The sequence below is a fragment of the Mustelus asterias genome, chromosome 11 (assembly GCF_964213995.1).
Source record: "Mustelus asterias chromosome 11, sMusAst1.hap1.1, whole genome shotgun sequence".
In the NCBI taxonomy this organism is placed as follows: Eukaryota; Metazoa; Chordata; class Chondrichthyes; order Carcharhiniformes; family Triakidae; genus Mustelus; species Mustelus asterias.
In genome coordinates, this window is record NC_135811.1 from 86,072,341 (window position 1) to 86,096,407 (window position 24,067).

Genomic DNA, 24,067 nt, shown 5'->3' on the forward strand with positions numbered 1-24,067 from the left:
GACCAAATTTTCTTTCCTCAATTTATACAGTCCTCATATGCATAGTCTTTAGCCATGAAAATGAAGTAAAACACATCTCAAAGAATACAATGAATCATGCATTACAGTTAATTTACCAGGAAGTAAATCTGGATTAGAAATATTCAACATACATGCAAATATCCTTAGTATTATGAACATGGAGAAAGGGTCACCAGATCTGCCACGCTCATCACATATAAATATCTTGCAACCCATTTGCATCATGAACGTACCAGTGACGGCATCCCCACCAACCTGCAAATCGTGCAATCGCCATGGAGTAGTCAAAAGGAAGAGCGAAAACTAGCAGAGCAATTCAGAAGAAAAAAGCTGGAGAAATATATTTTGATCGCTGTACAATCAAACCATTCCAGCAACTTACGTGAACTTTCTCAACACTCCTCACCTAACCTCAAGGGGCATGGTGGCACAGTGGTTAGCACTGCTGCCTCACAGCTCCAGGGACCCGGGTTCAATTCCGGCCTCGGATCACTGTTTGTGGGGAATTTGCACATTCTTCTAGTGGGTCTATGCGGGTTTCCTCCGGGTTCTCCGGTTTCCTCCCACAGTCCAAAGATGTGTGGGTTAGGTTGATTGGCTATGCTAATTGCCCCTTAGTGTTGTGGTGGGGATTAGTAGGGTAAATGCATGGAGTTATGAGGATAAGGCCTTGGTGGGATTGTTGCCAGCGCAGGCTTGATGGGCCGAATGGCCTCCCTCTGACCGGTAGGGATTCTATGAACGTCTATAGCTTGGGATATTCTCCACTCCCATCAATTCATCCAACTGTCTTTTGAAGGACCGCAGTTACCAAACATCTTAAAGCACTAAGATCTGTTGAATAAATGACAGACACTTACTTTTTACAAGCCTTAATTGTCATTATAAATTTTAAATTCTAGACAGTAGTGATTTCATGAAACATATGTGCCAATCTTGTTTTGTCTGAGGGGGGAGGCGGAGTCAGAAATACTGTACATCATTTTTTGCTGCAAAGATTAGATTTGAAATCATGCAGAGAGGTGGTCCGATGGAGGACTCGAATTCCCAAGATAGTCCTTCATCTCATCACCTCCCTCTCTGAGAAACATATCAACTGTCGATGAAGGGAAAGGATGATGGTTCCTCCATGGGCACATTCAAGGATAAAGGCATAAAGGAGCAGGAATTGGTCATTCAGCCTTCAAGCAACTTCTCCACCTTAATTCCTTCTTTCATATCCCCTGATACCCTCACTCAACAGATATGCTCTTAGTCTTGAAAATTTCTATTGGCCCAGAATCCATAGTCCTTTGGGGGAGAGACTTCACGATTTCTGTGGAAAAAGTGCTTCCTGATGTTACTTCCACATGACCCAATTGTAATTTTAAGATGACACCTTCAAGCACTGGATTCACCCACCTGATCAAATAATTTCTTTCTATCTACCCTGTTGGACCTCTTTATCATTTTTAAGCGCTTGGATTAGATCACCCATTCGCATTCTAAACTCAAGGGGATACAAATCTAGTTTGTGTGCAACTCAAACATAACTTCCATTCCTTTCTATTCTGTCCTTTTGAGTTAAAGGCAAATGAATCCTTAAACATTTTCATTGTGTTGCATACTCGTGCACCAGTTCCATGTGACTTGTGCACAGATACCTAATTCGCTTGAATTTTCCATGGATCCTAGTCTCTTACCATTGAGAAAATATTCGGATTTATTTTTCTCTCATCTATCTCACTTTGAACTTCACCTGGCATTGATTTTCCCATTCATTTAACCTGTCTGTGTCTCTCTGTAACTCCCTACTGCCATCCACACAGCTGACTTCATCTCCTAATTTAGCATCATCTACAAACCTCAAATATCCAACTCCATTTTGTTCTCCAACCAATGTTATATATGTTGAAAAGTTGAGGCCCCAGTCCAGATTAAGCTGAATGAACATATTATAGCTGCAATGGATCGAAAAGACTTCATTGGGAAAAAAATGTTACAGTACCATTACAGTGTCAGCTTGGCTTAGGATCAGAACCTATTGCTTATAAGTCAGAAGGCTGTCAATTCAAACCCGGGTTCAAGACTTTACTATATAGTTTGAACTGGTATGAATTGCTGACAGCGTTATATCACTGGGAGAAGCTGCCTTTTGGCTGAGATGTTATACTGAGGTCTGTTCATAGAATCCCTACAGTGCAGAAGGAGGCCATTTAGCCCATCCAGCCTGCACCGACTGACAGAGCATCCCACCTAGGTCCACCTCCTGCCCTATCCCCGTAACCCCACGCAATTATCCCGTGTGGGGTTACAGGGATTCAGGTGGAGGTATTTGAGGGAAAGCAATGAATTCTTCCAGTGCCCTGGACAACATTCTTCCTACAATCAATTGTATGAAAATAAATTTGTGTGCTATTTATCTCATTTATAGGATTGAAGCGTATCAGATTGATTGTCAAGCTTGCATACAGAACGTACAACATATTGGCAACAAAACAAATACAACATTCATTCAACAGTGTTTACACATCAAGAGTAATTGGTTGCAAAACACTTTGGGATATCTTAAAAATATGAAATGGATGATATTAATACCCTTGCACCATCTTATCTATTATTTACCTTTCTGTATTTGTCTGACCAGTTAACTGATAACGGGTGGCATTTTCCACTCCGGAGAATAAGTGCTACCAAAGGTGGGAAAGGCAACACCTCATTAACTATGCATGAATGAGTAGCACATTGTATTTTGTGGGGGGAAAGCCTATGATTCATCCACCTCATCAGTACCCCATCAGCTCATATTTCCAGGTACAGTATTTAAATGGCTCCCAAGCGCACATTCACTCTTTGCAACCCAGGTCCTGCCATGGCAAACACCAGGATGATCTTGAGAAGAGACAAGCGCTGTGCCTCAAAGTTCAGTGACAAGGCAATGACGACACTCTCAAGGCTGTTAAGCACCGGCTGGAGATCTTTTACCCCGTGACAGGACCCAGAGGTCCATCAACCTCATCACCAAGGCTTGGAAGCAGGTCGCCAGGTGGTCAGCACCGTGCTCCTCAGTGCAGGAAGAGGTTGAATGATCTCATAGAATCATAGAAAACCTACAGGGCAGAAGGAGGCCATTCGACCCATCTAATATGCATCAACAGCAATCCCACCCAGGCCCTATTCCTACATATTTGCCCCACTAATCCCTCCAGCATACGCATCCTGGGACACTAAGGGGCAATTTAGCATGGCTAATCAACCTAACCCACACATGATTGGACTGTGGAAGGAAACTGGAGCATCCGGAGGAAACCCACGCAGACACGGGGAGAATGTGCAAACTCCATACAGAGAGTGACTTAAGCTGGGAATTGAACCCAGGTATCTGGAGCTGTGAGGCAGCAGTGCTAACCACTGTGCCACTGTGCCACCCATGTGTTCTACCAGGGTAAACCTTCCTTCTCCTTCATCTCAGCTTACACTCTCACAAGGCCATTAGGCATTCTCAAGGTTATAGTCCACAGGGATCTCACACGCTACCAGCACAAGGAACATCATCACTGATTCTCTCACACAAACATTGACATCCTCATCTCCAGTCACATCCTGTGCAAATCGTGTCTTCATCCCTTACATGGGTCTACTAAGCACACAGAAGGGAAGTTCTAAAGACAACCAGGGGCACAGCAGGCAGAGTTGTCAAAGGACGTCACCAGAAAATGGAGAAGTCCACCCACATTCAGTCTGATGGTGTGACACAGACATACCAACTCATTGAGGTCACCATTGGAAGGGTAGCAACTGTCATGGAGAGTTTAGTCAAGCCTTATTGAGACACATAGAATTCTCAGGTGTCTTGACAAGATAGATGCTGAGAGGCTGTTTCCCCTTGTGGGAGAGTCCAGGACCAGAGGGCATAATCTCAGAATAAGGGGAGTCACCCATTTAAGGCAGGGCTAAGAAGGAATTTCTTCTCTCAAAGGATAATGAATCTCCGGAATTATTTACCACTGAGGACTGGGTTGTTAAGTACGTTCAAGGCGAAGATAGACAGATTTTTCATCAGTAAGGGAATCAAGGGTTATGGCGATAAGGCAGGAAGTTGTTGAGGATTATTATATCAGATCAGTCATGATCTCATTGAATGGCAGAGCAGATTCGATGGGCCGAATGGCCTAATTCTGCTCCTATGTTTTATGGTCTTATATATGCTCAGGCCTGCATGCCATCACTATAGCCATGAGTGGTATCCATCAGTTTCTAGGCGTGAGGAGGACAGGGTACCTCAATCGCTCTCCAGGAGCCCCTTCACCTCAATGAGTCAGGGTAGGACCCTCAGGCAGCCACAGGGAGGAGGAGTGTCAACCGGACACCCAGGCCAATCCACCCAGGACTCTTCTGGGCTGTCAGGCAGTTGAGGTCCCCGCTGCCTGTGACCACCGCCCCCCGCAATTCCAGTTGCTCAGGCCAAGGATGGTGTATCTGCCCCTGAGCAGGAGACCCAAAAGGAGCTGGGATACTCCAGGTCTCAGCCCTCTACAGAACTCTTACCAATGTCATCACAGACAACAGGGCACAGCAATAAGCAGGCTTCCTTTATTTCTGCAGTGGATGTTGGGGAAGCACCTAGATGTAGCAATAGGTTTAGGAAAGTTAAGTGGGGCAGCAGGGTAGCATAGTGGTTAGCACTGCTGCTTCACAGCACCAGGGACCCAGGTTCGATTTCTGGCTGTGTGGAGTTTGCACGTTCTCCCCGTGTCTGCGTGGGTTTCCTCCGAATGCCCCAGTTTCCTCTCACATTCTGAAAGACGTGCTGGTTAGGTGCATTGGCCCGAACAGGTGCCGGACTGTGGCGACCAGGGGAATTTCACAGTAACTTCATTGCAGTGTTAATGTAAGCCTTACTTGTGACTAATAAATAAACTTTTTAAATATTGAGAGCTCAAATGTCAATGGGTGTTCACTCACTGTATATATTTTGCACATCTGTAATTATATTTTGCTTGTCAGAAATTCCCATCTAATGAATGGTTCTTCTATCTAATGCAATGCTCTGAGGTCATGCAAATGGTATGGGTCCCCCGCGTCCTCACTAATCTCTTACCATTGGCCTCAGGCCTACAGTGTCTCACACAATCCCAGTACAGTGAGTTAGTTGCCTTTCTGCCACAGCGCCAACCTGAGCAACATGGCTCTGTCAACATGGTGGTGGACAATGCATATCTTGGACTTGCATCAAAGGATCATATCATGTGGCCCCATGCCTACAATCTTTGCAGTCTTTGCTTCTCCTGATGCTGCTGCACTGAAGACTGGTTGATGTAGATCTTAATAGCCAAATACTGCGGATGTTGGAAATCTGAAGAACAGACATATGGACTTGAAATGTTAACTCTGTTTATCTCTCCAGAAATGCTGCCAGACCCGCTGGGTGCATCTTTAAATGGCCTCCATGTAATGTCTGTCAGGCTTGTGTGTGGGTTACAGTTCAGGCAATAGTTGGGGATCTTAGACATTCATGGCAGCCTGCAAGATGACATTGGGGGAAAGGGGGATCAGGATATTGAATTCGATGATCAGCCATGACCAAAATGAATGGCGGAGCAGGCTCAAAGGGCCAAATGACCTACTCCTACTTCTATTTTCTATGTTTTGATCTGTTACCATTGTGAACTTGTGCACATCACCTCTATAGTCGTTCCCATTCTCCATCTCAATGTTGCAGAGCCATAGACCTAGCTAGCACTCGGTGACTCCTGAAATGCAATGACCATGCCAGATCAGAGGTGTGTTTCTAGACTCCTGACGCCAGACTATTAAATGGGGAGGATGCTACTCTGGATCTGAAGGTCCGGCTGGCTTGTCTTGCCATAATCCCTGAGCCAGTTCTCTGATGGGCAATTGGCACGGTTATCTGATTGTCACTTTGCCATCAGTGTGCCAGGTTTCTTTGTGTTTATTTGAAACTGTGGGAATTTAAACAGCCTCAAATATGTGCAGATGAGGTGGATTGGCCATACTAAATTGCCTCTTAGTGTCCAAAGATGTATCAGTTAGGTGGATTAGCCATGTTTAATGTGTAGGGTTATGAGGATAAGACAAGTTTTTGGATTGGGTGGGATGCTCTTTTAGAGAGTCGGTATAGATTTGATGGGCCGAATAGCCTCTTTCTGCACCGTAGGGATTCTATGCTTCTATGGAATTAAAGTGAAGCTCCATTATACACGATGTGTGTGCTTTATTATCAATGAGGCTAATAATTAATGCCATGACTGGGAGTGATTGCATTCTAAAGAACTATCTCGTGCAAGATGAGGATGAGGCCAGAATATTATTCTTACATGAGGGATAGCGTGTGGAGAGATCATGCTGCAGTCCGGATACAGATCAGACCTCATAGGTTCACATGAGAACCAGTGATGGATGATTGTCTGTTTTGAGGTGTTTTGCAACACCCCAAGCATACTGCCATGAGGGCACTGAGATTTGCAGTGCTGTTCCTGCCTATTGAAGGTTGCCACGATGCTTGAAAAGACTACTCCATGTCTAATTTCTTTACAGAGCACATTGCTGAAATTCTCATCCCATAACAGAATGGCTATGTGCTTTAGAGGCTGCCTAGTTTTCCAAGGATGAAGCTTTCATCACACAAGATTGTGACTACTCACACAAAGATTGATGTCCTTAGCAGAGATAATTCGCATAGCAATGAAAGTTATAATACCAAGTCTTCATGGGGGGCACAGGTGAAAAAGGTTCGTATGAACTATTCGTCTTCATTGTCCTAGAACCAAGAGGATATCATGGGTACGTCTGCTGTGCCCGGCCCATCCAATGGCTTTTCCCGTAGGGCCTTAATATCCCCTCCCTCATAATTGCCTCCCTCTCAATGTCCTCCTCATCCCAGGACACATGTAGCTATTGGGCACCTCATCCCCACTTTGGCGCACCAGGTTGTGTAGAGAACACTTTGATGGTGTGGGACATCCTGTGCGAAGAATACTGGAGAGCGCTGCCCTACAAATCCAGAATCTGAAATGTATCAGCAGGATGCCAATGGTCTGTTTTATCTGTTTAAGGAGTGTATCACGGAATGAGTTGCATTCTTTCTCTTCTCTGAAGCACTCTGTGGCCATCGAATGGATGTCATTAGTCACATCTTTTGGGGGTTGCCTTTGACACCGATAAGACAACCCTGAATGCATTGAAGGCACTTGAGCGACTCAAGATGTAAAAGTTGCGTGAGGGTACTTGGCACAAATCTACATAATCTGCTTTTGGTGGTTACAGATCAGCTGCACATTGAGAGAGTGGAAGTCCTTCCTGGTGAATCATTGTGGCTGCTGCCAGAAAGCTCTTAAACCCACATTTTTGCAGTCGATCACACCCCATACCTATGAGATGCCTTAGATTGTGAAAATCCACTGCTTTCACTGCCTGGCTAGCTTCATTCAAGGAGAACTGGATGCAATTGTTTGTCTTCCTGAACAGTAACCTCTCGTAAGCATTTATGAGCGGAGGATTGTGCTATTCTGCAGAGGTCCTTAGTGGAGTCCTAGTTCGAGCCACTAGCAAAAAAGTCAAATGTGGCAGTCACCCTGAGAACTATTGGCAGTGGATGGCCTTCCATGCTGTGCGGCATCAGATCCTCCCGAAGAATGTGGTCGATGTGAGCCACCACATTACTTGACAACGGAAGGCTTCTATGGCATTGTCTCTTGCTCATTGACAAGCGAGAGAGGCATCTTCAACACACCCTGGGTCGCTCCAAATGCCTCCATGGAATTGGTCTCTCTGCCTTAGCTTCTGCGTCTTCACAGGGCTCCACTGGCCAATGTTCCTCAGCACAAGACTCTCCCCTTTGCCCTGCCTGACAGTGACGGGCCCTTCTTCTCCTCAGTTCCATGAGTCACACAAAAGGCAACATTGCCTGCTGCCTCTATTGTGCACTCCTCCTCATCTCCATGGGAAAATTGAATAGAGACATGATTGAACATAATGCTGTGATGGTCATCTTCCATCGCCAAGATAGAGAGTCATTGTGAAGACCTTGAGTTGCCTCATTCCAGGTATCCTTCCCCAGATCATCCCTTGTAGCTATCACTAGCCTTAAGAATGACAGGTAGCTGATACGCCCCTCCCCCCCAAGACATAATAATCAGAAACGTGTCAGATGGGACCCTTTATGAAAGCATCATCAAGTTATTGGTGAGACAGGACCATTTTGAACAGAAAAGATCTATTCTTATTAAAAAGTATTAATTGTCCTCCTACAACATAGCTTGTGAGTTTTTTTATTAGTGTCACAAGTAGGCTTACATTAACACTGCAAAGAAGTTACTGTGAAAATCCCCTAGTCGCCACTCTCCACCACTTGTTCAGGTACACTGGGGGAGAATTTAGCATGGCCAATGCACCTAACCAACATGTCTTTCAGACTGTGGATGAAAACTGGAGCACCTGGCGGGAACTCCACGCAGGTATGGGGAGAATGTGCAGACTCCGCACTGACAGTGATCCAAGCCGGGAATCCAACCTGGGTCTCTGGCACTGTGAGGCAGCACTGCTAACCACTGTGCCACCATGCCGAGTTGACAACAAGGGTGCTGCTATTTTTTTACGTGGTTCCATCAGGTACAACCTTCAGAGCAGGAGAAAGGCAAGAGTTTCGTCTGCCATCTGCAGCTAAAATAAACAGGGCTAGGAATCAAGTAAAAAACAGAAGTTGCAGGAAACACTCAGCAGTTCTGGTAGCATCTATTGAGAGGGAAACAGAGGAAACGCTTCAGGTCTGTGACTCAGTGGAAGTATTTTTCACTTTTATTTCAGCTTTCCAGCATTTGCAGTTTTTGCTTTGGTAATATGACTTGAGATTGGGATGGGTAGGAATGGACATCGATAGAGCAAGATTGGCGTACCTGTGAGGAAGAGAGCTGTCATGATGGGTGTTCAAACGAGAAAATAGAGGTAGAGTTGGAGCAAAATCTCAGAGACAAATATAAGCTGGTACCAGAGGGGAGTATAGTTGAATGTGGGAGACCCACTTTGCTATGCTGCAGGCATTACCACTGCTGATGCCCCCCTCCTCCTCCCACCTGCCTTCCCACCTTCACCACCACCACCACCAACCCCATCCTGGGACTCGTCATGAGAAACTGAACTGGATTAGCCACATAAGTATTGTGGCTGAAAGAGCAGGTCAGAGGCTGGAAATTCTGCAGTGAGTAAGACATTTCCTGACTCCCTAAAGCCTGTCCACAAGTCAAAAGTCTTGGGCCTGATGGAATACTCGCCACTTGCCTGGATGAATGTAGTTCCAACAACACTCAAGAAGCTTGACACCATCCAGGACAAAGCAGCTCATGTGATTGGTATCCCGTTCACTCCCTCCACAACCAACGCTCAGTAGCAGCAGTGTGTACCATCCACAAGATGCAATGCAGCAATTCATCATGGCCCATTTAACAGCATCTTCCCAACCCCTGACACCTACCATTTAGAAGGACAAGAACAACACATCCTTGGAGCACAACCACCTGCAAATTCCCTCCAAGCCACACACCATGCTGACTTGGAACTTAGTCACCTGTTCCTTCACTGTCGCTGGGTCGAAATCCTGGAACTCCTTCCCTAACAGCACTGTGGGTATACTTACACCGACCACGCAGACTGCAGCGGTTCAAGAAGGCAGGTCACCACCACCTTCTCAAGGGTAATTAGGGATGGTTAATAAATGCTGACATAGCCAGTGATGCTCACATCTTGTGAATGAATAAAATAATGGTAATCAGTGTGCCATTTTGGAATATATGGTTATTCATTCATTAGATCGTCTGAGATGCAAAATGTTTTACCGAGCAGATGTTTTGCATTCTGGATGAACAATAGGAGGGGCCTACGTTCTGCTTTATTTTGCTCCATCATCTCATGAGAAAGTTTCTCGCAGGGCTGTTGAAGGCTCAGCTACTAGAATTTGTGTGGGCTAACTGCTGAAACTTTATACTTTGATATGAAATGCTACAGCAAGTTAATCTGCCAGTAAAAATGAAAATTGGACTTTCCGTTAAAAGGTAACATTAGCTGCAGCAGTATTGTCACAGAATCGCCAACGAAAACAGATCTTCCCCTTCCCTCAGCGAGGAATCAAAACTATTTTTGACTTGTGAAGTTGTATTCTACAAAAGGTAAGGAATGGAAGTGCAGTATTTTTTCATTGCTGCTGTAAGCTGCAAATAATCATTTATCATTGGGGAGTCACTAGACTAATAATCCAGAGACCCAGGGCAAGATCTGAAGACCTGTGCCGGAATTCTACCGCCTCACCTGTCCCAGAATCAAGGCGGGCGAGGCTCGCAGAACAGCATTCTCCATTGGCCTCGGGCGGGATCTTACGAGCCTCGGGCGGGCGGGGCGGTAAAAGTCCGGCATTGGGTTCAAATCCCACCATGGCAGATGGTGAAATTCGAATTCAGTAAAAAGTCTGGGTGACTATGAAACCATTGTTGATTATCATAAAACCCCATCTGGTTCACCAATGTCCTTTAGGGAAGGAAATCTGTCCACCTCACGTGGTCTGGCCTACACGTGACTCCAGATCCAAAGCAACGTGTTTGACTCTCGCGTGCCCTCTGAAATGGAGGGCAGTGAGGGATGAGCAATGCCAGCCCAGCAAATAATGCCACATCCTATAAATGAATAAACAAAATATCTCAGGGCTCTGTACAAAGAAACCATTAACCAAGGGATGCCTATTAGCCTAGTGTGTGTGGGAACATAAAATATAGGGAGGGGAACAAAGCAAGACCAAATAAAAAGATGTATGAGTAAAAGTGAGTAGAAAAGTAACATAATCAGGATAGAATTAGAGTCATAGCATCATAGAATTTTACAGCATGGAAAGAGGCCCTTCGGCCCATCACGTCCGCACTGGCCATCAAGACCCTATCTATTCTCATCCCATTTTTCAGCACTTAGTCCGTAGCCTTGTATACTAGGGAATTTCAGGTGCTCATCTAAATATTTCTTAAATGTTGTGAAGGTTCCTGCTTCTACCACCCTTTCAGGCAGTGAGCTCCAGATTCCCACCACCCTCTAGGTGAACATGTTTTCCTTAGATCTCCTCTAAATCTCCTGTCCCTTAACTTAAATATATGCCCCCTGGTTTTGACCCTTTTACTAATGTGAAAGGTTCCCTCCTATCTACCCTATCTATGCCTCTCATAATTTTATACACCTCAATCAGGCCTTCTCTCAATCTTCTCTACTCCAAGGAGAACAACCCAGCCTATCCAGTCTCTCTTGATAGCTGAAATGCTCCAGCCCAGGCAACAACCTGGTGAATCTCCTCTGCACCTTTTCTCGTGCAATCTCTTCCTTCCTATAGTGTGGCAACCAGAACTGCACACACTACTCCAGCAGTGGCCTAACCAGTGTTTTTTAGAGCTCCGTCATAACTTTTCTGCTCTTATATTCAATGCCTTGGTTAATAAAGGCAAGTATCCCATATGCCTTCTTAACCACATGATCTACCTGTCCTGCTGTCTTAGAGATTTATGGATATGCACACCAAGGTCGCTCTGATCCTCTGTACTTCCTCGGGTCTGACCATTCCTTGTATATTCCCTTGCATTGTTAGTCCTCCCAAAATGCATTACCTCACACTTCTCAGAGTTAAATTTCATTTGTCACTGTTCTGCCCATTTAACCAACCCGTCTATATCATCCTGTAGTCTAAGACTTTGTTCCTCACTATTTACCACACCACCAATTTTTGTGTCATCTGCGAAGTTACTTATCATACCTCCAACATTCATGTCTAGATCATTAAAGTACACTACAAACAACAAGGGACCCAGCACCGATCCTGCGGAATACCACTGGACACAAGCATCCAGTCACAAACCTTCAACCATCACCCTCTGCCTCCGGCCACTAAGCCAATTTTGGACCCAGTTTGCCAAATTACCCTGGATCCCTCTGGCTCTTCATCAGCCTCCCATGTGGGACCTTGTCAAAGACTTACTGAAGTCCATGTAGACTACATCAACTGCACTACCCTCATCTACACACCGAGTCACCTCCTCCAAAAATTCAATCAAATTTGTGAGACAATTTTTTGACAAAACAATGCTGACTATCCTTGATTAATCCTTACCTCCCCAAATGGAGATTAATTCTGTCCTCAGAATTTTTTCCAATAGTTTCCCGACCACTGGACTGTAATTTTCTGGTTTTCCACTACTTCCCACATTAGCTGTCCTCCAGTTCTCTGGCACCTCTCCTGTGGCCAGAGAAGATTTGTAAGTTATTATCAGAACTTCTGCAATCTCCTCCCTTGCCTACCATGGAAGCCTGGGATATATCTCATCTGGGCCTGGGGATTTATCCATTTTTAGGCCTGTTAAAACCATTCATACTTCTTCCCTCTCAATGTTAAGTAAATCACAATGCCCCTCCCTGATTTCTATACCTACATTATCCTTCTCCATAGTGAGCACAGATGAAAACTAATTATTTAAAACCTCACCTAAGAGTGGAATCTTCCCATCCCACCTGCCACAAGAATCATAGAGGGCGGGACACGGATCATGCAAAGGTTCGTTAACCTTGTGTGGGATTTTCGGTTCTTGGGGCGAGTGCGGCCAGAACATCCACCCTATGTCTTCTGGCTCTACACACCAATTGCCACATTAGTCCCTAACCTGTCCTACTCTTTCCCTCAATATACTTATGAAACCCCTTTGGATTTTCCTTTATTTTACCCACCAATGTTTTTTCATGCCCCCTCTTTGCTCTCCTAACCTATTGTTTAAGTAACTCCCTGCCACTTTCTATACTCCTCTAGGGCTTCTGCTGCTTTGAACCCTTGGTATCTGCTATAAGCCTCCCTTTTTTTCCTTATCTAACTCTGGATATCCCTTGACATCCAGGGTTCTCTGGACCTGTTGCTCCCACCTTCACCTTTCATGGGAGCATGTTGGCCCTGTACACTCTCTGTTTCCTTTTTGAATGAATCCCAATGCTTTGATGTAGAGTTTCCTACAAGTAGCTGCTCCCAGTTAGTTTTGGCCGGATCCTGTCTTATCTACTAAAATTGGCCCTCCCCCTGGTGCCAGGGTCAGGGATGTCACTGAACTGGACTGGGCATTCTGAAGGTGAAGGGTGAAAAGTGAACAGAGTGAACAAAATGAGTACTTCAAACCTTTAGAGGGAACGTTTAAAACATTTGATATCACGGGTTTAGTTTTTAGACCCGTTCTGTCCCCTGAACTGAATCTGAAAGTGGGAAAAGACAAAGATTAAAATGATGCTTGGTGATCTTGTAGTTGAATAAAATTCCTTCAAATATTTCTGTTGGACATGAAGAGAGCATGGGAATAAACAAAAAGAAGGGAAAAAAGAGAAAGACAAGAGAAAGGATGAGTCATCGAGTCATAGAGGTTTACAGCATGGAAACAGGCCCTTCGGCCCAACTTGTCCATGTCACCCAGTTTATACCACTGAGCTAATCCCAATTGCCCACATTTGACCCAAATCCCTCCATTGCAATCTTACCCATGTAACTGTCTAAATACTTTTTAAAAGACAAAATTGTACCCACTTCTACTACTACTACTTCAAAAAAAAAGAATTGAGGATTATAGCAAATTCATTTGGGGTTAAAGGCACATTTCTTGGAACCGGTGTAAAAGATGCTTTTTTTTTGCTTTTAAGCAGATTTATTTTCTCAGTGTGAACTGACACCTCAGTATCCGAACTCCCCCAGGGTAGAGTTTGGAACATGCAGGAAGCCCTCACATTTAGGACTTGTTTATTGTTGAACAGCTTGTGTACAACATCGTGATTGGTGGCTAATTGTGCAGCTACATTTTTTTTCTGAAAGGATGGAGGATTGGAACACAACATTTCCCATCAGTCAGGCAGATGGATCCTATGGGGTATTGTTTATAAGTGCCTGGTGCAACATGAACTGACCCTGTTGCTGACAACTACACCAAATGATTTGAATGGGCTGTCAAATTGTCTTTGAGGAAGACAGATCTGAATTGAAAATGAATGCACACCAAAATGATTTGAATTTGCCTTTAAACAAATTATTTCAACAGTGTCTCCATTTCATGTAAAGCAGGAGGTTCACTAAAGGCTGTCTTTCAATGGTTTATTTACTGAATATGAACACAGGTTCCAGACCAGGCCATTCACCTTTCAATTTGTTAATGATTCTAGGAGGATCTATTGTCGGGAAAAAATAAATAAAGAAGGTCCCACAAAAGGACCCAGCGATAGAGTTCACGGCTCACAGTACTGTACTGAGTTAACTTGTTGAGCACAGTGATTGCCCTGTTATTTCCATCTGCAGGAGTTCTTGGCTATTGCAATGACCTGCCTATCAAAGGTGATGTGCTAGAAGTGATTTTCCATAGAATCCATAGAATCCTAACAGTGCAGAAGGAGGCCGTTTGGCCCATCGAGTCCGCACAGACTCTCCGAAAGAGCATCTTACCCAGCCTTTCCCTAGCCCTTATCCCTGTAACCCCATGCATTTATCATAGTTTCCACTGGTGGGAGAAAATAGGCTCTGAGGGCACTGCCTAAAATAAGGGATGACCCTTTAGAACCGAGATGAGGAGGAATTTATTCAGCTGGAGGGTGGTGAATCTGTGGAATTCATTGGCACAGGAGACTGTGGAGGCCAGTTCATTGAGTGAATTTAAGATAGAGATAGATAGGTTCTTGATTGGTAAGGGGATCAAAGGTTGCGGGAGAATGGGGTTGAGAAACATCAGCCATTATCGAAAGGCGGAGCAGACGAGATGGGCCAAATGGCCTAATTCTGCTCCTCCATTTTATGATATAATCCACATAACCTACACATCTTGGGATACTAAGGGGCAATTTAACATGGCCAATCCACCTGACTTGCACATCTTTGGACTAACCCATGGTAACATACAACAAGTAGCATCTGCAATAGGCTGCAAAAATACACTTTTATAACATATAACAATTCCTTCATGTATCCTAAATATTTCAAAAGTCTAAACAAGGCTCAGATGGCACGTAGCACCTTTATTGGGTGCTAGGCTATCTTCCAAACCTCCAAAGGGTGAGTACAAAACACATGCTCTTTACGAGCCAGAAATGCACTGCCTGCTGCAAAGGCCAAAAAGATCAGTGGGCAATTCCTGGGCATCAAGCAGGTGTTAGAACCGTTGCATGTGCAAATAATGGGCCTAATGGGTGGGGATTTATGACCTTGCTCATCCCAAAATTGTCAGCAACCTTTTGATTCCCCTGGATACCTGGCTTCTCACCATCTGATGTCCCCAGGTCAGCCCTTTGCAGCCCTCTCTTTAACTGAAAGCCTCACTCTGCTCCTTACTTTAACTTATTTTGCCTTCACAGGCTTTTGGGACTTTCATCTGTCCCATTCCCTCATTCCTGGAACTCTCTATTCTTTAGCATGGGACTGGCTTTCTGTCCTCATGCATTGTCCTGCCCATTCTAACCATTTCTGTGGAATACTTCTTGCTTCTTTGTTACCTGGTTCCAAACTGAGACTTCCAAGCACCTTTGTTTAACATGAAGCTAAACTGAAGTTATTAACCTTTTCTTATCATATAAATGCAGAAACATAAATTAAGCTTTGACTTAAACTTATACTTTTTCCTACATAGTACAAATATAAATTACTTAAACTATCTCTATTTCATAACAGATGTTCCTGCATGCAAAGACGGAGTACTGGTCACAGTAGTTGTTTGGAAGAACTTTCCAAAGAATTGCTGTCTTTGTTAACGCTCACTTATCAAAGTCTCACAGGCTTTCAAATACAGAAGAGTGATACTGAAATAAGGAATTTCTGGCTGAAAGTAAACACCCACTCTAGACTGCAGGTAATGCAGGAAGAGAGAGAGAGAGGAGAAAACTTCCTTCACAGTTTTCTCCCAATGGAAACAATGGATGGAGTTTTCTCGTCCCGCCTGCCACAGGAATCGTAGCAGGCGGGGCAGACCATGCAATGGTCTGTTGAACTTGGGCGGGAATTTCTGGCCTTGGGGCGAGGGTGACCGGAAAATCCCGCTCACTGAGTTCATAACACATCTTCAGACAGAACTTCTCCAGGCTAGGTACTTCTCAGCCAATCAGCAGGAGGCCAGAACCTGGCAAGAGAATGTTCTAAAAAAAAATTAACTCAAATATACAAAATAACTCATTACGCCTTGCTGGTCACTTACCTGAAGTCATATGATTACTTAGAAAAAGCAATTTGCCCATAGACCAAAGTGAACTTGTAGCCTTTTTGAAAACAAAAACTCAGAAGAGTGTCCAAATAATTCAAAGTCCTTCCATTTTTTTTAAAAGCACATTGTTCTTGGAGTTATGGATTATGAACAAAATCACCTTGTAATCTTTTTAATTCCAGAGCATGCAACCCTTTGTGTAATTTCCCCTTCTGATTTAAATCTTGGAATCGAGGTATCATTCTAGTAAATCTATGCTGCACTCTGTCTAAAGCCAATATATCCTTCCTGAGGTGTGGTGCCAGAACTGTTCACCGCAGTAGTGGTCTGTCCAGGCTTTGGATAGCTCAAGCATGACTTCTAATCCTTTGTATTCTAATCCTCTGGACAGAAAGGCATGCATTCCATTAGTACCTTTGATCAGTGAGGTTTCTTATTGTTCAGAGAATTATAAACTGGTGACACATATGGTGGATATTGAGTAATGGCAGGCCTTTAAGAGGCAACTTGACAAATTCCTGAAAGAAGGCATGTCCAGTTACTGAGGGCAACTTGCAAGTTAGTTGTCATTTGTAGTAAGTCCTGGGTTTTGTGGTCTCTTGTGGATTGTTTGACTTCCTTTCTTGTTTGAGAGCAATTCTCCTGAGGTTTCTTGAACTGGCTCTATCCTTTCCTGCTGCTTTTGTTTCTGTTAGAAGATAGTGAGGTTGATTTTCAGGAAGAATGTACATTGGGCTGATGACATGTGGCAGCAGGTAAATGGACATCAGGGGAATAAACAGCCAGTGACCGAATACCATGTGGGGCTGCAGGCTGACGAGTGTCCAGGCCCTGATGGACTTCATCCTCGGGACTTAAAAGAAGCATCTAGTGAGATAGTTGATGCATTAATCTTAATTTTCCAGAACTCCTTAGATTTGGGGAAGGTCCCATTAGATTGCAAATAGCAAATGTAACTCCTGCATTGAAAAAGAGAGGGAGACAGAAAGCAAGAAATTACAGGCCAGTTAGCTTAACATCTGCCATAGGGAAAATGATACAAGTTATTATTCAATCGAGGGATTGAGTTTAGGAGTCCAGGGATAATGATGCAGCTATATAAGACCCTCGTCAGACCCCACTTGGAGTACTGTGCTCAGTTCTGGTTGCCTCACTATAGGAAGGATGTGGAAAAGATTGAAAGGGTGCAGAGGCGATTTACAAGGATGTTGCCTGGATTGAGTGGCGTGCCTTATGAGGATAGGCTGAGGGAGCTCGGTCTTTTCTCCTTGGAGAGACGTAGGATGAGAGGAGACCTAATAGAGGTATATAAGATGTTGAGAGGCATAGATCGGGTGGACTCTTAGAGGCTTTTTCCCAGGGTGGAAATGGCTACTACGAGAGGACACAGGTTTAAGGTGCTGGGGTGTAGGTACAAGGGAAATGTTAGGGGGAAGTTTTTCACACAGAGGGTGGTGGGCGAGTGGAATCGGCTGCCGTCAGTGGTGGTGGAGGCAAACTCAACAGGGTCTTTTAAGAGACTCCTGGATGAGTACATGGGACTTAATAGGATGGAGGGTTATAGGTAGGCCTAAAAGGTAGGGATATGTTCGGCACAACTTGTGGGGCCGAAGGGCCTGTTTTGTGCTGTAGTTTTCTATGTTTCTATGTTTCTAAGTGAGAGCAGGGCACTTGGATAAGTTCAAGTAATCAGACAGAGTCACCATGATTTTGTGAAAGAGAAATCATGTTTAACCAACTTATTGGAGTTCTTTGATATATTGACATAGCTCGAAGATTGGCTGGCCAACAGGAAACAGAGAGTCGGCATAAATGGGCCTTTTACAGATTGGCAAGATGTAACAAGTGGTGTGCCACAGGAATCAGTGCTGGGGCGTCAACTGTTTACAATTTATATAAATTACTTGGATGAAGGGATGGATGGGATGGTTGCCAAATTTGCTAATGACACAAAGATAGGTCAGAAAATCAGCTGTGAAGAGGACTTAAGGAGGCTATAAAAAGTTATAGATGAGTTAAGTGATTGGGAAAAGGTCTGGTAACTGGAGTGAAAAGCTTTGGAGACGCAGTGCTGAGCTAGTGCTCAAATAAACAGCTGGTAAGCAGGTGGATCCCTCAGGCTGAGCTTGCAGCACAGAGCCCTGTCTGCTCCATAAATGGGATGGCACATCGAGAGGATCAGCATCGGGTTAGCTCAGTCGGGAAAGGCGAGTGACCAGGGTGTGGTAATGAGCCAGGGAGAGCCAAACCAAACAAGTGAATACAAAGATCCGTTATAAAAACCGGGCCAGGGAAGGTTGCAATTACAACAGATGGCTTCAAGATTTGCTGAACAATAAATTTAATAAAATTTGAAGTCGCTCTATGATGCATTCCTGCCGCAACTCAAATCCATGAATGGAGCTTCAGAAAAGCGGCTACAGCGACGATCATCTCTGGTATTGCAGAAGATGGAATATCATAGAATCTTAGAATTCCTACAGTGCAGAAGGAGGACATTCGGCCCATCAAGCATGCAATGACAAAAATCCCACCTAGGTCCTATCCCCACCTATTTACCCTCCTAATCCCCCTGATACTAAAGGGCAATTTAACATGGCCAATCAACATAACAGCCGGAAAAAGGGATATTGTCAGAATGTCCACAAAATTCTCCAGTTTGAATTGGGACACAGCTGTATTCAAAATGTTTCAGGTGATTCAGGTGTGTCTGAACCAGACAAACAAGCCATAAATATTCACCTGGCAATTGGGAATGAAGTTCTACACAGGCTGAATATGTCCTGATTAACAGAAGAAGAGCTAAAGGATGACCAAACAATATGAACTGCATTTGAAGACTAGTGTGGCAGGGGGATGGGAACCGATGCAGGAAGTTAGAGAGAAGTGGGGACAGAAACAAAAGGCAATAAGGGGAAAAGTGGAAGGCAGAGAAACCAAAGACAAAAATCAAAAAGGGCCACAGTACAGAGTACAGAGACTGTGGAGAACTCAGTGAATGGGTCCAGTAAGGCAAAGAGAAATAAACACAGGGAGACTGTACAAAACACGACAGGACAGATGGCCGGAGGTGTGTTTGCTTTAATGCAAGTAGTATGACAGGTAAGGCGGATGAACTTAAAGCTTGGATTACTGCATGGAACTATGGTTCGGCCGTATTTGGAGTATTGTGTACAATTCTGGTCACCACACTACCGGAAGGATGTTGGTGTATTGGAAAGGGTGCAGAAGAGACTTACCAGGATGTTGCCTGGTTTGGAGGATATGGACTATGAAGAAAGGCTGAACAAACTTGGATTGTTTTCATAGAAATCATAGAAACCTTACAGTGCAGAAACAGGCCATTTGGCCCATCAAGTCTGCACCGACCACAATCCCACCCAGGGCCCTACTCCCATATCCACCGCTAATCCCTCTAACCTACGCATCTCAAGACACTAAGGGGCAATTTTAGCATGGCCAATCAACCTAACCCGCACATCTTTGGACTGTGGGAGGAAACCGGAGCACCTGGAGGAAACCCACGCAGACACGAGGAGAATGTGCAAACTCCACACAGATAGTGACCCAAGCCGGGAATCGAACCCAGGTCCCTGGAGCTGTGAAGCAGCAGTGCTAACCACTGTGCTACCGTGCCGCCCATTGGAGAGTCGGAGGATGAGGGGGGACCTGATGGAGGTTTGCCAGATTATGACAGGCTTGGATAAAGTGGATATACAGAGTCTTTTTCCCAGGGTCGAAGGGTCAATTACTCAGGGGCATAGGTTGAAAGTGAGAGGAGGAACGTTTAAAAGAGATGTAAGGGGCAAGTTTTTCACACAGAGGGTGGTGAATGCCTGGAATGTGCTGTCGGAAGAGGTGGTGGAAGTAGATTCTATAACAATGTTCAAGAGGCATCTGGATAGATACATGAATAGGCAGGGAATAGAGGGATAAGGATCATGTTGAGGCAAGAAAATGTTAGATTAGCGAGGCATCTGTGTCAGCACAGACTTGGTGGGCTGAAGGGCCTGTTCCTGTGCTGTACTGTTCTAAAAAAAAGGACTGGTTCAGCATCAGGTTAAACTTACGTATTCATTTACTGGAGTTCATGTCATTTCGACAGCAGCCTACAGAATCCTTAGACCACTTTGTGAGCAGATGCAGAGAAAGGGGTCCGTACTGTGATTTTTCAAATGCAGAGCTCGCAGACAGAATTGTTGAGTTGGTGATTGCATCCAGTCCCATGAAACATTCCAGAAAGATCTGCTGGACAAGCCCAAAACATCTAGCAGGTCAACAAAGCTTACAGATCCTAAGTATAGTCTCATTTTTAAAAATTCATTAGTGTCATAAGAAAGCTGACATTAACACTACAATGAAGTTACTGTGAAAATCCACTAGTTGCCACACTCCGGCACCTGTTCGGGTACACTGAGGGAGAATTTAGCATGGCCAATGCACCTAACCAGCATGTGTTTTGGACTGTGGGAGGAAACCGGAGCATCCGGAAGAAACCCACGCAGACACGGGGAGAACGTGCAGACTCTGCACAGATAGCAACCCAAGCCTCGAATCGAACCTGGGTCCCTGGCGTTGTGAGGCAGCAGTGCTAACCACTGTGCCAACGTGCTGCCCATAGCAGCCGCGGCAGTGCACTAGAGCAAAGGCTGATGCAGCCAAAAGGGTCTGTGCACTGACTGGATATAATGGGTACTTTTAAGCCATAAGAATGACCATCGAGTATCTAGTCAGAAACAAATACATGAAGCGATTAACAAACCAGAAAATGACGATGATGTATGCAACAGCATGAAGAGTGGTGAACACAAACCATCAAATTCATGGAAAACATAAAGACTATGAAACTGTAAATGTTTGCTAAGATTCAAAATACCTATCCTAAAAAAAGTTGTTAACTATTTGATATTGGCCGAGATTGACACAGGGACAAGGGACAAATTCTGCCTCTGTGAGTTCTAAATTATGTGTATCCACAGGTGTGGAAGGCCATGGTGAAACCTACTCCTGTAAAACTTTCAGCATACAACAGTTCATTAATTCCTTGTGCAGGATCCATAGTTCTGGAGTGAAAGTATAATCAATTCTCCTGGGTGTCACAGATGCCCTACATTGTCAATACTAAAGGTGATTTCAGGTCTACTGGCCTGTTATGACCTCACAATAGTAACAATCCATGGAATCATTCAGACATCACAAGGCAGATCAGCCACAGAAACTACTTTTAACAACACAGTTCATGACCTAACATTGAAATATCCAAAATGTTTCAACAAAATTGGCAGTTCCAAGGGAGCTGCAATATTACACTTGCAGGAGAATGCAAGTCTGTCAATTGATCCACATACAAGGCAAATTGAATGTTGAACTAGCAAAATGAAGAAAGATAGAATCATTAGAAGAGCACAAGAGTACACAGATTGGTGTAGCTCACTCACATGTGCCATAAGGAAACACTGATCATTGAGAGTATGCCTTAATCCACGATACAGCGTTGAAACTTTGTGCTTACAAAATATCCACATTAGAAGAGTTAAGTCCAAGATTTGCATGTGAAAAATTTTTCTTAAATCTTGATGCCAAACATGATTATTGGTCAATACATCTCGCGGAGAAGTCCCAAGAACTTATTACATTTTGCACCCCAATTGGGTGATGCTGTTTTCAGCAACTTCCTCTTGGGCTATCTATTAGCCTGGAGCACTTTCAAACTCATGTACACTTCATTACTTAGAATCATAGAATCCCTACAGTGCAGAGCAAACCCATGCAGACACGGGGAGAAAGTGCAGACTCTGCACTGACAGTGACCCGAGGCCAGAATTGAACCCAGGTGCCTGGTGCTGTGAAAGCCATGATGTGGAGATGCCGGCGTTGGACTGGGGTAAGCACTGTAAGAAGTCTCACAACACCAGGTTAAAGTCCAACAGGTTTATTTGGTAGCAAATACCATAAGCTTTCGGAACACTGCTCCTTCGTCAGATGGAGTGGATATCTGCTCTCAGACACCGTGTCTGTGCACTGTTTGAGAGCAGATATCCACTCCATCTGACGAAGGAGCAGTGCTCCGAAAGCTTATGGTATTTGCTACCAAATAAACCTGTTGGACTTTAACCTGGCGTTGTGAGACTTCTTACTGTGCTGTGAAAGCAGCAGTGCTAACAAACTGTGCCACTGTGCCGTCCCACATGCAGTGTATCTGGATGCATCTGTATTGCAGATAATATATTGTTATGTGAAGAACAAAGCAAGAACATGACCACGACACAACGCAAGAAATAGAAGCAGGAGTAGGCCCCCAGGCCCTTCAAGTCTGCCCCGCCATTCAATACGATCATGGCTGATCTATGCCAGCCTCAACTCCTTTTCTGTGGCATTTCCCCATATCCCTCTATTCCTCAATCTATCAAATGTTTATCCACCTCCACTTTAAATACTTCTAATGGTCCACCCTCCACCACCCTCCAGGGCAGCGAATTCCAGAGATTCACCACCCTCTGCGAGAAGAAAATCCACTTATTGATGCAAGTGACACATAATGAAGGATTGGTGTTCAATTGTCTGAAATGTGACATCAATGTGCAACACTTTGGCTTCTTCAGTTCTATTTATTCTCGTGCCGGCTGATGTCCTGATCCAAATAAAAAAGAGGACTTTAAACCATGCTAATTCCTCGAGATAAAGATGAGAAAGGATCTGCCTTTCCTGCGGCACAAAGACCACAAATACATTTTTGAAGCACTGAAACATTCATTATCAGAAGCACCAACATTGCAATTTGACATTCCTCGGGAGCCAACTACCCTGGTGATAGATGCCTCACAGAAATGTCTGGGAGCATGAGTACTCCAGAAAGGCAAAAGGTAAGGTTATATAAGGCATTGGTGAGGCCGAATTTGGAGTATTGTGTACAGTTTTGGTCACCTAGTTACAGGAAGGATGTAAATAAGATTGAAAGAGTGCAGAGAAGGTTCACAAGGATGTTGCCGGGACTTGAGAAGCTGAGTTACAGAGAGAGATTGAATAGGTTGGGACTTTATTCCCTGGAGCGTAGAAGATTGAGGGGAGATTTGATAGAGGTGTATAAGATTTTGATGGGTATAGATAGAATGAATGCAAGCAGGCTTTTTCCGCTGAGGCTAGGGGAGAAAAAAGCCAGAGGGCATGGGTTAAGGGTGAAAGGAGAAAAGTTTAAAGGGAATATTAGGGGGGGCTTCTTCACGCAGAGAGTGGTGGGAGTGTGGAATGAGCTGCCGGATAAAGTGGTAAATGCGGGGTCACTTTTAACATTTAAGAAAAACTTGGACGTGTTCATGGATGAGAGGGGTGTGGAGGGATATGGTCCAAGTGCAGGTCAGTGGGACTAGGCATAAAATGGTTCGGCACAGACAAGAAGGGCCAAAAGGCCTGTTTCTGAGCTGTAATTTTCTATGGTTTCTATGGTTTCTATGATTGCTTTTGATTAAAGCCGCTCTCCATAAAGTATTTCAACTCCTCTGACGTCAAGTGGGAAAAGTTAGGTTTCGTGGTTGGCATCTTGTATTTTCATACTTGTTTATTTGGCAAAAAGATTTGTGGTGGAGATCGACCACAAACCACTGGAGATCATTTGGCAAAAACCATTGACTAGTGCACTGCAAAAATTGCAACGTCTATTCATGTGGTGAACCATCGTTGGTTACCACTGGGGGTTGTTATTATGTTACTGTTGGGCTAGGGTGTTGTTACTGTGGGGGTTGTACAATGTTGTTGGGTTAGGGTGTTTACCTGTTATAAGTGTTATCATGGCACACCCCAGTGGGGCCCCGCCTCCGGTGGCGAGGTAT